Source organism: Ranitomeya variabilis, chromosome 1 (assembly GCF_051348905.1).
Source record: "Ranitomeya variabilis isolate aRanVar5 chromosome 1, aRanVar5.hap1, whole genome shotgun sequence".
Taxonomy (NCBI): domain Eukaryota; kingdom Metazoa; phylum Chordata; class Amphibia; order Anura; family Dendrobatidae; genus Ranitomeya; species Ranitomeya variabilis.
In genome coordinates, this window is record NC_135232.1 from 480601847 (window position 1) to 480617107 (window position 15261).

A 15261-nucleotide genomic window follows, 5' to 3' on the forward strand; every position below is an offset into this window, starting at 1 on the left:
CCACCCATTATCCTCACAGTCACTACTCCCTATTCCCTACTGTACACGTGCTTTGGCAAAACTAATGTTTATTTGGTCCTGCCATTAAAGCTTCATTGAATTAAATTGAATATATTACTCAGGTATATAGCAGGGGTGTACATATATATACACTGTGCATTACATGGGTATACAGCAGGGTGATCAATGCAAACCGCTGTCATCTGGGTAATTTCGCAATGCATTCTGGGAACAGAAGATGGCGGCAGCCGCGCGCTCATCGCCAGAGCTTCGCTGGATCCCTGCGGGTGAGTATATAACTTTTTTATTTTAATTATTTTTTTTTAACAGGGATATGGTGCCCACACTGCTGTATACTACGTGGGCTGTGTTATATACCGCGTGGCTGCTGTATACTACGTGGCCAGTGTTAGATACTATATGGGCTGTGTTTTGTACTTCGTGGGCTGTGCTATCTATTACGTGGGCAGTATTATATACTGCGTGGCCTGTGTTATATACTGCGTGGCCAGTGTTATATACTGCGTGGCCAGTGTTATATACTGTGTGGGCTGTGTTATATACTGTTTGGGCTGTGTTATATACTGCGTGGCCACTGTTATATACTGCGTGGCCACTGTTATATACTACGTGGCCTGTATTAAAGCATCGGGTATTCTACAGTATGTATGTATGTATGTATGTATGTACACTCACTGGCCACTTTATTAGGTACACCTGTCCAACTTCTTGTTAACACTTAATTTCTAATCAGCCAATCACATGGCGGCAACTCAGTGCATTTAGGCATGTAGACATGGTCAAGACAATCTCCTGCAGTTCAAACCGAGCATCAGTATGGGGAAGAAAGGTGATTTGAGTGCCTTTGAACGTGGCATGGTTGTTGGTGCCAGAAGGGCTGGTCTGAGTATTTCAGAAACTGCTGATCTACTGGGATTTTCACGCACAACCATCTCTAGGGTTTACAGAGAATGGTCCGAAAAAGAAAAAAAATCCAGTGAGCGGCAGTTCTGTGGGCGGAAATGCCTTGTTGATGCCAGAGGTCAGAGGAGAATGGGCAGACTGGTTCGAGCTGATAGAAAGGCAACAGTGACTCAAATCGCCACCCGTTACAACCAAGGTAGGCCTAAGAGCATCTCTGAACGCACAGTGCGTCGAACTTTGAGGCAGATGGGCTACAGCAGCAGAAGACCACACCGGGTACCACTCCTTTCAGCTAAGAACAGGAAACTGAGGCTACAATTTGCACAAGCTCATCGAAATTGGACAGTAGAAGATTGGAAAAACGTTGCTTGGTCTGATGAGTCTCGATTTCTGCTGCGACATTCGGATGGTAGGGTCAGAATTTGGCGTAAACAACATGAAAGCATGGATCCATCCTGCCTTGTATCAACGGTTCAGGCTGGTGGTGGTGGTGTCATGGTGTGGGGAATATTTTCTTGGCACTCTTTGGGCCCCTTGGTACCAATTGAGCATCGTTGCAACGCCACAGCCTACCTGAGTATTGTTGCTGACCATGTCCATCCCTTTATGACCACAATGTACCCAACATCTGATGGCTACTTTCAGCAGGATAATGCGCCATGTCATAAAGCTAAAATCATCTCAGATTGGTTTCTTGAACATGACAATGAGTTCACTGTACTCAAATGGCCTCCTCAGTCACCAGATCTCAATCCAGTGGAGCATCTTTGGGATGTGGTGGAACGGGAGATTCGCATCAGGGATGTGCAGCCGACAAATCTGCGGCAACTGTGTGATGCCATCATGTCAATATGGACCAAAATCTCTGAAGAATGCTTCCAGCACCTTGTTGAATCTATGCCACGAAGAATTGAGGCAGTTCTGAAGGCAAAAGGGGGTCCAACCCGTTACTAGCATGGTGTACCTAATAAAGTGGCCAGTGAGTGTATATAGCAGCCACATTGTATATAGCACAGGCCACGTACTGTTTGTCTGCTATATACTACATGGCTCCTATATACTACGTGGCCTGTGCTATATACTATATGGCTGCTATATACATACATACATACATACATACATACATACATACATACATACATACATAAAAAATCAAATGGTTACCCCAGCAATGGAGGACGCATATATATTATAGTTTAACGAACATAAATAATGAATATAAGGCGTCCCAAATACTGGAAATAGATAAACGTTCAACGCTATATGGATACAATCAGATAAAGGAATTGCGTGTATAGAACAATTGATATAATAATCTTTATTAGAAAACAGAAAAAAAATTATATACAAGGGATATAATCCCTATAAGACATACAATACTTTAAGATTGGTAGCCACAGGTGTGTCACAATGATGAGCCAAAACGATATATGTGGCACCACTGCTGAGTGTGAACTATAACAAAGTATAATGAAACTAATTAGCCATGTTGCCAACGCTGGCAGATAGCACTAAATACATATAAATATAGAGCTACAGGCACACAATCGGTACAAAAATACACCGTTACATTGAGCCACTGTGGTGTGTGCCAAAAGTAACTACACAGAGTTATATGGCCAGAGTTGATAGCAACATGACAGATAGTTGGTATAACATAAGAAAAACAATATCTAGTACATACCTACACTCAGAAGATGGTGCCACAGCCCCTACGCGCGTTTCGGCAACGTGCCTTCGTCAGGGGGAGTGGCATCATGTTCCAGGAAGCCCCTTTTAAACTAAAGAAAACCAATGGTGCGATGATTACACCCACAGAACGGTCACATGGTGTCGGCGTGAATGCCGGGACTTGTAGTCTCTATGATCGCCATAAGCACAGATGTGTCACGGCGCACGCGACACTAACACTCATCAGGGGGGCAGGATGAACAGGCGTGCCCGCAGCGGTCGGTGACGCGCCGGACATAAGCAACCTACCATGCGGCCGTACATGGACGGAAGCCCAGCCCAGCAGACCGCCCACCGCCGGTGACGAACATCAATGCCAGCCGCCTCCCCAAGGTAGTAGTGCACATGCGCACCGACAATAATCATCTCAGAGAGCTCGACCATAATATATATAGCAGGATGGTGCTTCTAGACCCAACAGAACAATTCAAAATATTAAAATGTATGAATATTATAGCGTCCATACTTTTATTAAGTGTAATAAATATTATAAAAATGCAACATTAATTCGGTGCACAGGAAAAGTGGTGTGCGGCCATAATAAGAATACTGTGCCTATAGATCAAGTGAAAATAACTAACAAAGACTAAAACCGATAAGTTGACAAGTGCAGACTTTAATTGGTGATAAAATAATGTGACAAATGCACAATAAAATCAATATCTCAGTGAGGTGGCTACATAATACCATGGGTCAAAAAGATGACCAATGAATATAAAAAAGTGATACAGATCAATAAAACCAAGTGCATAGTAGTATGTCCAAATATAACTTGGCAAAACTATAAATAACCGTACCAAGAGTGAAAAATGACCAAACAAAGTGAACCAAAAGCAAGAGAAATAAAGTGCAAAATAATGCAAAAATATATAAAAATATGTAAAAAATAATAATATATGGCCGGATATACCCCTGGCCATGGCCGTAGGTGCAAATAGAAGAAAGTGCAAACGTGCAAAAATACAACTATGTAATAGCATGTAATCACATAAATACAGGACACAGAGTGCATAGAACACCATCATAAAAAATAATAATAAAACATCATCCTTATCTACAGATTAAAACCTTCATCGAAAGGACCCCCCGCCCAGGGCCGAAGAATAGGAAGTCCAATCCAACAATATGTGAGGTGAGTATAAGATCTCAATGTTCATTTAGATAATAATGATAGTTAACTCAGCCCAAGTCCATGTGTTTTGCGGAATGAAGGAGCCTAATATACATCCTCCTTATATGGAAGTTCTTCTCTCCTTTTTTCCCCTTTTATAGTTTCTCCTCCACTCGAAACCAGCCAAGAAGAAGACGGGGACCGAAGAGAACACCAAATCGAAACAACAACAAGGTAATCAATACATCGATCTCCCATGGTACACTGAGGGGCATAAAAGTAGCAGATGTTAATACCAAGATAAAAACACCATAAAAGCATATAAAAACATCATTATAAATATACATAAAAAGACAAAATATGAACAACAATATGCCAAAAATTAAAATAGAACATTGCACGGGGTCAGAATTTAGATAAACGGAATAAAGCTTAAAGTCTCATTGAGTCCATCTGGTTGGAGCGTGCGTAGTGTCCAAATCCATTTGGCCTCTTTCTGTGCCAAACTGCGACTAACATTGCCCCCCCGAAGGTTAGATCTAATGTGGTCAATACCTTTTACTTTCAGGCCGGATGGATCGCATGAATGGTATTTCCTGAAATGTCTCGGGATAGTTTTAAGTTGTTCCAGGTCGTCTTCTTTAGCCGCTGCGAGAATATCGCGGACATGTTCTCTTACTCTGACCTTGAGGGCCCGTGTTGTGAGGCCTACATATACTAGTGCACAAGGGCAACTTGCATAGTATACAACTGCCTGAGTCAGACAGTTGATGCTATGAGTGATAGTAAATCTCCTGCCATCAGATGACAGAAATTCCTTAGCCTCCTCTACATTTGGGCATGCTATGCATTTCCCGCAAGGTCTACATCCCCACACATTAATAGATTTAATATTTTTCCTACCTGTAAAGATAGATGGTTGGTTTGTGGGTGTGTAGTAGCTCCTCACCAAGTGATCCCTCAAATTGTCACAACGTCTTGCAGTTAATGTGGGCATTGAAGGTAAATATTGTCTCAGGGTCTTGTCCGCCAATAGAATTGGCCAATGTTTTTTCATGACTTCGTACATTCTCTGCCACTGGGAATGGTACTGCGTAACCATCCTTGGAGACTGCGACCTCTGCCTCAACTGTTTCGAGTACATCAGATCATGGCGATCAACATTCCTAGCCCGATTATAGGCATATTTCACAGAGCGTTTACTGTAACCTCTCTCATAGAACCTTTTCTTCATCTCATTCGCTTGTTCCTCAAAATCACTGTTGGTTGAACAGATTCTTCGTATCCGTAGAAACTGACTAATAGGGATGGATTTTACAACATGTGACGGATGAGAAGAAGTTGCATGTAAAATCGCGTTTACGGCTGTTTCTTTGCGGAAGATGTCTGTCTGTAGGGAACCAGAAACATCCTTTTTTACCATAACATCCAGAAATTCAATCTGGGTAGCATGATATTTAAAGGTCAATTTGATATTACAGTCATTAATATTGATGTCATGGAAAAACTTCTCCAAGGTGTTAACTGTCCCCCGCCAGATCAGGAATATGTCGTCGATGTACCGGGCCCATAAAATGACCCGGTCCATCGACGAACACTGATCCGCGGAGAATATGTCCCTCTCCCACAGCCCCAGGAACAGGTTGGCATATGATGGTGCACAAGAAGCCCCCATCGCTGTCCCCTGGAGCTGTAGGTAGAGGGACCCATTGAAAATGAAAAAATTGTGTGTAAGAAGAAAATCCAAGAGTTGAAGCAAAAAGTCAATCTCGTCACGAGACATTGTGGTGGTGGAAAGGTAATGTTTGACAGCCCGCAATCCATCATGATGTCTGATACTTGTGTAGAGGGACTCCACATCACATGTGACGAGCAACATGTCCTCATCAATGTGTATGGAGTCCACTCTACGCAAGAAATCAGAAGTATCCTGTAAAAAGGATGGGATTGTTTCAACCAGTGGTTTTAGGAAGGAGTCAATATATTTGCCCACATTCTCGGTTAGTCCCCAATTCCCAGATATAATGGGCCTACCTGGAGGGTTCTTAATGTCTTTATGTATTTTTGGTAGTAGATATAGCGTTGGGGTGACCGGGTCTTTTGTCCACAAGATATTTCGTACTTCCTGGGTAATGATGCCCATATCCATAGCTGGTTGAAGAATCTTTCCCAACTTTTCCCTGTATGACAACATAGGATTAAACGTGAGTTTTTTATAACAGGTTGAATCTCTGAGTTGGCGGTAGGCCTCAACTTCGTACATCCTATTCGGCCACACTACAATATTTCCCCCTTTATCAGCGGGTTTGAACGTAACGTCATCTAGCCTTTTGAGACGCTTTAAACAAATACGTTCAGATGTCGTCATATTATCATTGTCAATCTTGGAGGATATATTTTCAAAATCTTTTGCTACCAATTGTACAAAAATTTCAATGTTTGGGCATATTGATAGTGGAGGAAACTTCTTAGATTTTGGTTTAATTGTTAAAGGTACAATACCTAAAGTTGGCATCTCATGCTCTCTGCTCAATTCCTCCAATATTTGCAACGCCTCCTGTTCTTCAGGCATCGGAAAAGTTGATCTTGTCTCCTCATTGTGGAACCATTTTTTAAAAACAAGTAATCGGGCAAAAACATGGAGATCTTTCACAGCCGTGAACAGATCAAACCTACTACTGGGCGAAAAAGTTAGACCTTTAGACAATAGATCAAGTTCAACATTAGAGAACGAATGTTTAGAGAGGTTAATCACCTTAGGTACATTTGTTGATTTATGCGCCCCCCTCTTGGTGTTCGGGAGTTTATGTTCCCCTTTGCGTTTGTTGTTACCAAAATGAGTCTTCATCGATTTATATGAAAATTGTGAACTATCCGATGCCTCACCAACAGAGGATGCAGATGACATTGAAGCTGACCTTTTATCACGTACCCTTACCCCTCGTCTACGCCACCTATATACTTGATTTTGTTGATAATCAGAGGTGTCACGTGTCAACTTCTTGGCCTGTGTAGACTTAATCTGTTCCTCCCATTCCTCAGATTTTTTTGTCATAAGTGTATTGAAGGCAGCGATTGTCTCTGGAGTACCGTCCTTTTGTAGTGTGGTGTATAGTTCATCAATTTCACTTTCAATTGTGCTGATTGAATTTCTGTTCAATTCAATTAGTAATTCCATCAATTGAAATGATCCCCTATCACAGACATCCTCCCATTTTGAAATAAAGCTCTCATCTTCCACCGGGAATGAGGGAAAAATTTGAATCCTAAGGCCTCGTGGAATAAATTTCTTTTTACTGTAGTTTTCAAGGAACGCCCTGTTCCACCAGATTTTAGTTCTTTTATGCATGAGCCTTTGTATTTTTGCTTGTAGCGTACTCAAATCATTGTTTATTCCTGACCCCGTGCAATTTGACTCACCAAACACTTGTGCTACTTTTGTCAGCCAGACGCTATCCCTGGCTTTAAAGTCCATGACTGCAGGGGTGCTTTATTCTGTGAAAATACACAGCAAGATTATGTAAAAAATCAAATGGTTACCCCCAGCAATGGAGGACGCATATATATTATAGTTTAACGAACATAAATAATGAATATAAGGCGTCCCAAATACTGGAAATAGATAAACGTTCAACGCTATATGGATACAATCAGATAAAGGAATTGCGTGTATAGAACAATTGATATAATAATCTTTATTAGAAAACAGAAAAAAAAATATATACAAGGGATATAATCCCTATAAGGCTGGGGTCACACATGCGTGTTTTACGTACGTAAGAGCGCAAAAACTACGTACGTAAAACTCGCATTACATACGGCACAATGCTTCTCAATGGGGCTGCTCCTATTAGCCGTATATTACGGTTCAGTATTATACGGCGTTCTACGGCCGTACAAAATCGCAGCATGCTGCGTTTGTCAGCGTATTGCGCAAATAATACGCCAATGAAAGTCTATGGGGGCGAGAAAAATACGGATTCCACACGGACCAGCAGTGTGACTTGCGAGAAATACGCAGCGCTGTTAGTGAAAAGTCGGTAATTCAATTGCCGGCTTTTCATTTCTCCTGCACAAACCCGACAGGATATGAGACGTGGTTTACATACAGTAAACCATCTCATATCCCCATTTTTTTTGCATATTCCACACTACTAATGTTAGTAGTGTGTATGTGCAAAATTTCAGCGCTGTAGCTGCTGAAATAAAGGGTTAAATGGCGGAAAAAATTGGCGTGGGCTCCCGCGCAATTTTCTCCGCCAGAGCGGTAAAGCCAGTGACTGAGGGCAGATATTAATAGCCAGGAGAGGGTCCATGGTTATTGGCCCCCCTGGCTAAAAACATCTGCCCCCAGCCACCCCAGAAAAGGCACATCTGGAAGATGCGCCTATTCTGGCACTTGGCCACTCTCTTCCCACTCCCTGTAGCGGTGGGATATGGGGTAATGAAGGGTTAATGCCACCTTGCTATTGGAAGGTGACATTAAGCCAGATTAATGATGGAGAGGCGTCAATTATGACACCTCTCCATTATTAATCCAATTGTAGGAAAGGGTTAAAAAACACACACACATGATTGAAAAGTATTTTAATGAAATAAACACAGCGGTTGTTGTAATAATTTATTGTTCTCTCAAATCCATTTGCAGTCCCTCGCTTGGCAACATAATAAACGCACAAGATACATACCTTCTGATGTACTGTCAGGTCCAACGATGTAATCCATCTGAAGGGGTTAACTAATATTACAGGCAGGAGCCCTGCTAAATGCAGCGGTGCTCCGTGCCTGTAATCCCCGGCGAATGAATGAAATGTAGGTCATTGACCTACATTTCATTCATTCGCGGTGATGCGCCCCCTGGTGGATGTCCTCATATGACCTGGAGCGTGGGAAAAAGTTCCCAGGCTGCAGTTCATGAGAACATCCACCAGAGGGCGCCTCACCGCGAATGAATGAAATGTAGGTCAATGACCTACATTTCATTCATTCGCCGGGGATTACAGGCACGGAGCACCGCTGCATTTAGCAGGGCTCCTGCCTGTAATATTAGTTAACCCCTTCAGATGGATTACATCGTTGGACCTGACAGTACATCAGAAGGTATGTATCTTGTGCGTTTATTATGTTGCCAAGCGAGGGACTGCAAATGGATTTGAGAGAACAATAAATTATTACAACAACCGCTGTGTTTATTTCATTAAAATACTTTTCAATCATGTGTGTGTGTTTTTTAACCCTTTCCTACAATTGGATTAATAATGGAGAGGTGTCATAATTGACGCCTCTCCATTATTAATCTGGCTTAATGTCACCTTACAATAGCAAGGTGGCATTAACCCTTCATTACCCCATATCCCACCGCTACAGGGAGTGGGAAGAGAGTGGCCAAGTGCCAGAATAGGCGCATCTTCCAGATGTGCCTTTTCTGGGGTGGCTGGGGGCAGATGGTTTTAGCCACGGGGGGGCCAATATCCATGGACCCTCTCCTGGCTATTAATATCTGCCCTCAGTCACTGGCTTTACCGCTCTGGCGGAGAAAATTGCGCGGGAGCCCACGCCAATTTTTTCCGCCATTTAACCCTTTATTTTAGCAGCTACAGCGCAGAAATTTTGCACATACACACTACTAACATTAGTAGTGTGGAATATGCAAAAAAAAGGGGGATATGAGATGGTTTACTGTATGTAAACCATGTCTCATATCCTGTCGGGTTTGTGCAGGAGAAATGAAAAGCCGGCAATTGAATTACCGGCTGTTCACAGATATCGCGCTGATTGAAATCTAAATACAGAATATATATATATGTGTCACAATGACATATATATATATATATATATATATATATATATATATATATATATATATATATATATATATACTGTATATATGTTTTCCCGAACATTTGAGCACATAAATCCATTAGATGTCGGTTTTGCAAGCCTGCGCGAAAATCTCGCAGTACGGATGCCATACGGATTACATACGGAGGATGCCATGCGCAAAATACGCTGACACACCCTGACTACGGATCACTATTTTGGGAACATTTCTCCGTATTACGGCCGTAGTACGGACGTATAATACGTGGCGTATTGTCTTACGCCATGTGTGACCCCAGCCTAAGACATACAATACTTTAAGATTGGTAGCCACAGGTGTGTCACAATGATGAGCCAAAACGATATATGTGGCACCACTGCTGAGTGTGAACTATAACAAAGTATAATGAAACTAATTAGCCATGTTGCCAACGCTGGCAGATAGCACTAAATACAAATACATATAAATATAGAGCTACAGGCACACAATCGGTACAAAAATACACCGTTACATTGAGCCACTGTGGTGTGTGCCAAAAGTAACTACACAGAGTTATATGGCCAGAGTTGATAGCAACATGACAGATAGTTGGTATAACATAAGAAAAACAATATCTAGTACATACCTACACTCAGAAGATGGTGCCACAGCCCCTACGCGCGTTTCGGCAACGTGCCTTCGTCAGGGGGAGTGGCATCATGTTCCAGGAAGCCCCTTTTAAACTAAAGAAAACCAATGGTGCGACGATTACACCCACAGAACGGTCACATGGTGTCGGCGTGAATACTATCTGGCTGCTATATACATACATACATACATACATACATACATACATACAGTTAGGTCCATATATATTTGGAAAGAGACAACATTTTTCTCATTTTGGTTATAGACATTACCACAATTTAATTTTAAACAAAACAATTCAGATGCAGTTGAAGTTCAGACTTTTAGCTTTCATTTGAGGGTATCCATATTAAAATTGGATGAAGAGTTTAGGAGTTTCAGCTCCTTAACCTGTGCCACCCTGTTTTTAAAGGGACCAAAAGTAATTGGACAATTGACTCCAAGGCTATCTCATGGGCAGGTGTGGGCAATCCCTTCGTTATGTCATTCTCAACTAAGCAGATAAAAGGCCTGGAGTTGATTTGAGGTGTGGTGCTTGCATTTGGAAGGTTTTCCTATGAAGTAAACATGCGGTCAAAAGTGCTCTCCATGAAGGTGAAACAAGCCATTCTTAAGCTGTGAAAACAGAGAAAAAACCCATCCGAGAAATTGCTACAATATTAGGAGTGGCAAAATGTACAGTTTGGTACATCCTGAGAAGGAAAGAAAGCACTGGTGATCTCATCAATGCAAAAAGACCTGAGCGCCCACGTAAGACAACAGTGGGGGATGATCGCAGAATAATCTCCATGGTGAAGAGAAACCCCTTCACAACAGCCAACCAAGTGACCAACACTCTCCCAGAGGTCGGCGTATCAATATCCAAATCTACCATAAAGAGAAGACAGCATGAAAGTAAATACAGAGGGTTCACTGCACGGTGCAAGCCACTCATAAGTGTCAAGAATAAAAAGGCTAGACTGGACTTTGCTAAAAAACATCTAAAAAAGCCAGCACAGTTCTGGAAGAACATTCTTTGGACAGATGAAACCAAGATCAACCTCTACCAGAATGATGGAAAGAGAAAAGTATGGCGAAGGCGTGGTACCGCTCATGATCCAAAGCATACCACATTATCTGTAAAACACGGCGGAGGCAGTGTGATGGCTTGGGCATGCATGACTGCCAGTGGCACTGGGTCACTAGTGTTTATTGATGATGTGACACAGGACAGAAGCAGCCAAATGAATTCTGAGGTATTCAGAGACATACTGTGTGCTCAGATCCAGCCAAATGCAGCCAAACTGATTGGTCGTCGTTTCATACTACAGATGGACAATGACCCAAAACATGAAGCCAAAGCAACCCAGGAGTCTATTAAAGCAAAGAAGTGGAATATTCTTGAATGGCCAAGTCAGTCACCTGATCTCAACCCAATTGAGCATGCATTTCACTTGTTAAAGACTAAACTTCAGACAGAAAGGCCCACAAACAAACAGCAACTGAGAACCACCGCAGTGAAGGCCTGGCAGAGCATCAAAAAGGAGGAAACACAGCGTCTGGTGATGTTCATGAGTTCAAGACTTCAGGCAGTCATTGCCAACAAAGGGTTTTCAACCAAGTACTAAAAATGAACATTTTATTTAAAATTATTGAATCTGTCCAATTACTTTTGGTCCCTTTAAAAACAGGGTGGCACATGTTAAGGAGCTGAAACTCCTAAACCCTTCATCCAATTTTAATGTGGATACCCTCAAATGAAAGCTGAAAGTCTGAACTTCAACTGCATCTGAATTGTTTTGTTTAAAATTCATTGTGGTAATGTCTATAACCAAAATGAGAAAAATGTTGTCTCTGTCCAAATATATATGGACCTAACTGTACATACATACATACATATATACATATTCTAGAATACTCAATGCGTTAGAATCGGGCCACCATCTAGTATATTATATAGGTATTTAGCAGGGGTGTACATACTGCACAGGAGCTGGTGGATGGAACCCCACACACAACATGCTATGATGTCACGTGACTGTGATGTCACAATAGACTCCAGAGACCGGAACTCAGAGATAAGGTGATGTGACATCACTGGAAGTCAGAACACAGAGACCAAGTGACCAGGACAGCAGCTCAGATAACAGAGGGATAAGAAGAAGCAAGGTAAGTCCACAGGAGCTTCTCTGGGGCAGGTGGTTCTCATGACAGGGACTTGTGAAGTATTGGACAACTGGTGATGGGCAGTGTGGATTTCTGGAAGTCAGTGTTATCTGCTGCCGACAACAGCCATTTTAATTCCCATGAGACTGCAAGCGGCTCTTGGTCGCCGACACTCATCACTCATATTTATAGGGATATACAGCAGAGTGTGTATATATTACACAGGAGTAAAGCATGGGGCGTTCATATATACACACACATTATAGGGGTATACAGCAGGGTGTATATATTACGCATGTATACAGCAGGAGGTGTGTGTATATATATATATATATATATATATGTATATATATATATATATATATATATATATATATATATATATATATATACATACACTGTACATTATAGGGGGGTATACAGCAGGGTCTGTATATATTACTCAGGTATATAGCAGAGGTGGACACATATATATATATATATACACACACACATAGGGGTATACAGCAGGGTATGTATATATTACTCAAGTATATAGCAGGGGGTGTACATGTATATACTGTACATTATAGGGGTATACAGCAAGGTCTGTATATATTACTCAGGTATGTAGCAGGGGTGTACATATACAGTATACACATTATAGGGGTATACAGAATGGTGTGGATATATTACTCAGGTATATAGCATGGGTGTACATATATGTACTTTACATTATATGGGTATACAGCAGGGTGTGTATATATTACGCAGGGGTGTACATATATGTACTTTACATTATATGGGTATATAGCAGGGTGTGTATATATTACTCAGGCATATAGCAAGGGTGTACATATATATACTGTGCATTACATAGTGTGAGGCTGTGGCCTCTGATACAGCTAGGGGGCGCTGTTTGTTCTCCCCAGAATGTGCATGCAGACAGATGAAGTCCATAGGTGTGCATGAGAGTCACGGATTTCCGGTCCGGGTTTTCCATGTGGCTGAAGGCCACAGGTTTGTGTGTGTGTTTAAAAACCCTGCAGTAAGGGGTATGGGTGTGTCAGGTGTGCGTCAGTGTCAGTCTGGTGTGTGCTGGTCTGCAGAGTGCATGGAGGCCAGCAGAGCCAGCACCCAGGACAGCTGAATAGCCTGGCACCTGCAGCGTACACAGAGATGCAAGTCGTCCATGGTACTGGTCTCGGATGTGGACAGTCCTGTGCCTGGAGGTGGATGTCCTGTGCCTGAAAGAGGACTAGCATGTGCAATGATTGCAAACAGGTGGATATGGTGCCCGGCTGCTATCCGGAGGATATTCTGAACTGTGTACGACTGTGTGAGTAAAGAGTCTGTAAAGAGACTGTGATACAGCGATGCAGGACACCCACGAGAACTAGTCAGAGGAGGGCTGGCATGTGTAGTGTCTGCAACATATGAGGCTGTGTGTATGGAGATGTATAGAGACTGTGAGATGGCGTGCGGTCGCCCAGGGAAACTGGACAAGGGAAGTCTGGCCTGTTTAGGGACCGCAAATCTAAAGCCATGTGATATGTATTGCTTTGAACCAGGTGTAAACTGCTCACTGATAATTTCCACTGAAGTTATATGCATTTATGTGAATTGGACTTTAATGATGTGAAGAAACACATTAAAAGAGACTTTGTGTTTGAATTTGTGGGTCACTGCCTCTTCACTGCGTACGATGCTACTAAAGCTTTACATATGGTGGAGAGAATGCAGGCAGTGTTAACTGAGGCATATCCCAAAGCGTGCTGCATAGCATTGTGCAAAGTCGGCTGGAATTTTTTTTTTTTCTCTCTCAAGACTGTCTTGCTGTGGCTCGGCGGGGCCATGAAGATTGAAGGCTTCTGGCGGTAACTCAGTGGGGTTACGAAGATTTGCTGTGGATCGGCGGGTCCACGAAGTCTGTGCAGCAGGAGCTGCAGTTCTGGCAGCAACCGCTAGAGGCGCTGCAGTTGCAGCAGAGAATGTGTTTATGTACTGTTTTGGGCATAGAACCTGAAAATATTGAGATACCTGCCATAGGGGTCGCCAAATTAGGGTCAGAGTGTAATCCCGATAGGCTTCCCCTAGAGGTATTGGCAGGAGAAACTGAAAACGTTGTTTTGGGCGGGGATGTCACAGGGTCATACGGATGCCTTATTATCTCGCTCCCATACGGGGTAACAAGTGTTCAACCCCACAGGTATGAACAGGGGGGGGAGGATATGTGAGGCTGTGGCCTCTGATACAGCTAGGGGGCGCTGTTTGTTCTCCCCAGAATGTGCATGCAGACGGATGAAGTCCATAGGTGTGCATGAGAGTCACGGATTTCCTGTCCTGGTTTTCCATGTGGCTGAAGGCCACAGGTTTGTGTGTGTGTTTAAAAACCCTGCAGTAAGGGGTATGGACGTGTCAGGTGTCTGGCCAGGTGTGCGAGGTGCACGTCAGTGTCAGTCTGGTGTGTGCTGGTCTAAAAAGTGCATGGAGGCCAGCAGAGCCAGCACCCAGGGCAGCTGAATAGCCTGGCACCTGCAGCGTACACAGAGATGCAAGTCGTCCATGGTACTGGTCTCGGATGTGGACAGTCCTGTGCCCGGAGGTGGATGTCCTGTGCCCGAAAGAGGACTAGCATGTGCAACAATTGCAAACAGGTGGATATGGTGCCTGGCTGCTATCCGGAGGATATCCTGAACTGTGTACGACTGTGTGAGTAAAGAGTCTGTAAAGAGACTGATACAGCGATGCAGGACACCCACGGGAACTAGTCAGAGGAGGGCTGGCGTGCGTAGTGTCTGCAACATATGAGGCTGTGTGTATGGAGACGTATAGAGACTGTGAGATGGCGTGCGGTCGGCCAGGTAAACTGGACAAGGGAAGTCTGGCCTGTTTAGGGACCGCAAATCTAAAACCATGTGAT

At 42.9% G+C, this 15261-nt stretch overlaps 1 long non-coding RNA gene across 1 annotated transcript; it reads right to left on the reverse strand.

The window, feature by feature from the left end:
* Window positions 1-5833: 5833 nt before the first annotated feature.
* Window positions 5834-6642, reverse strand: LOC143793160 (uncharacterized). The gene is made up of 3 exons (XR_013220073.1): window positions 6522-6642; window positions 6269-6441; window positions 5834-5946 (listed from the first exon to the last, which is right to left on the reverse strand). It is a non-coding gene; the product is annotated as an uncharacterized LOC143793160 (long non-coding RNA).
* Window positions 6643-15261: the final 8619 nt, after the last annotated feature.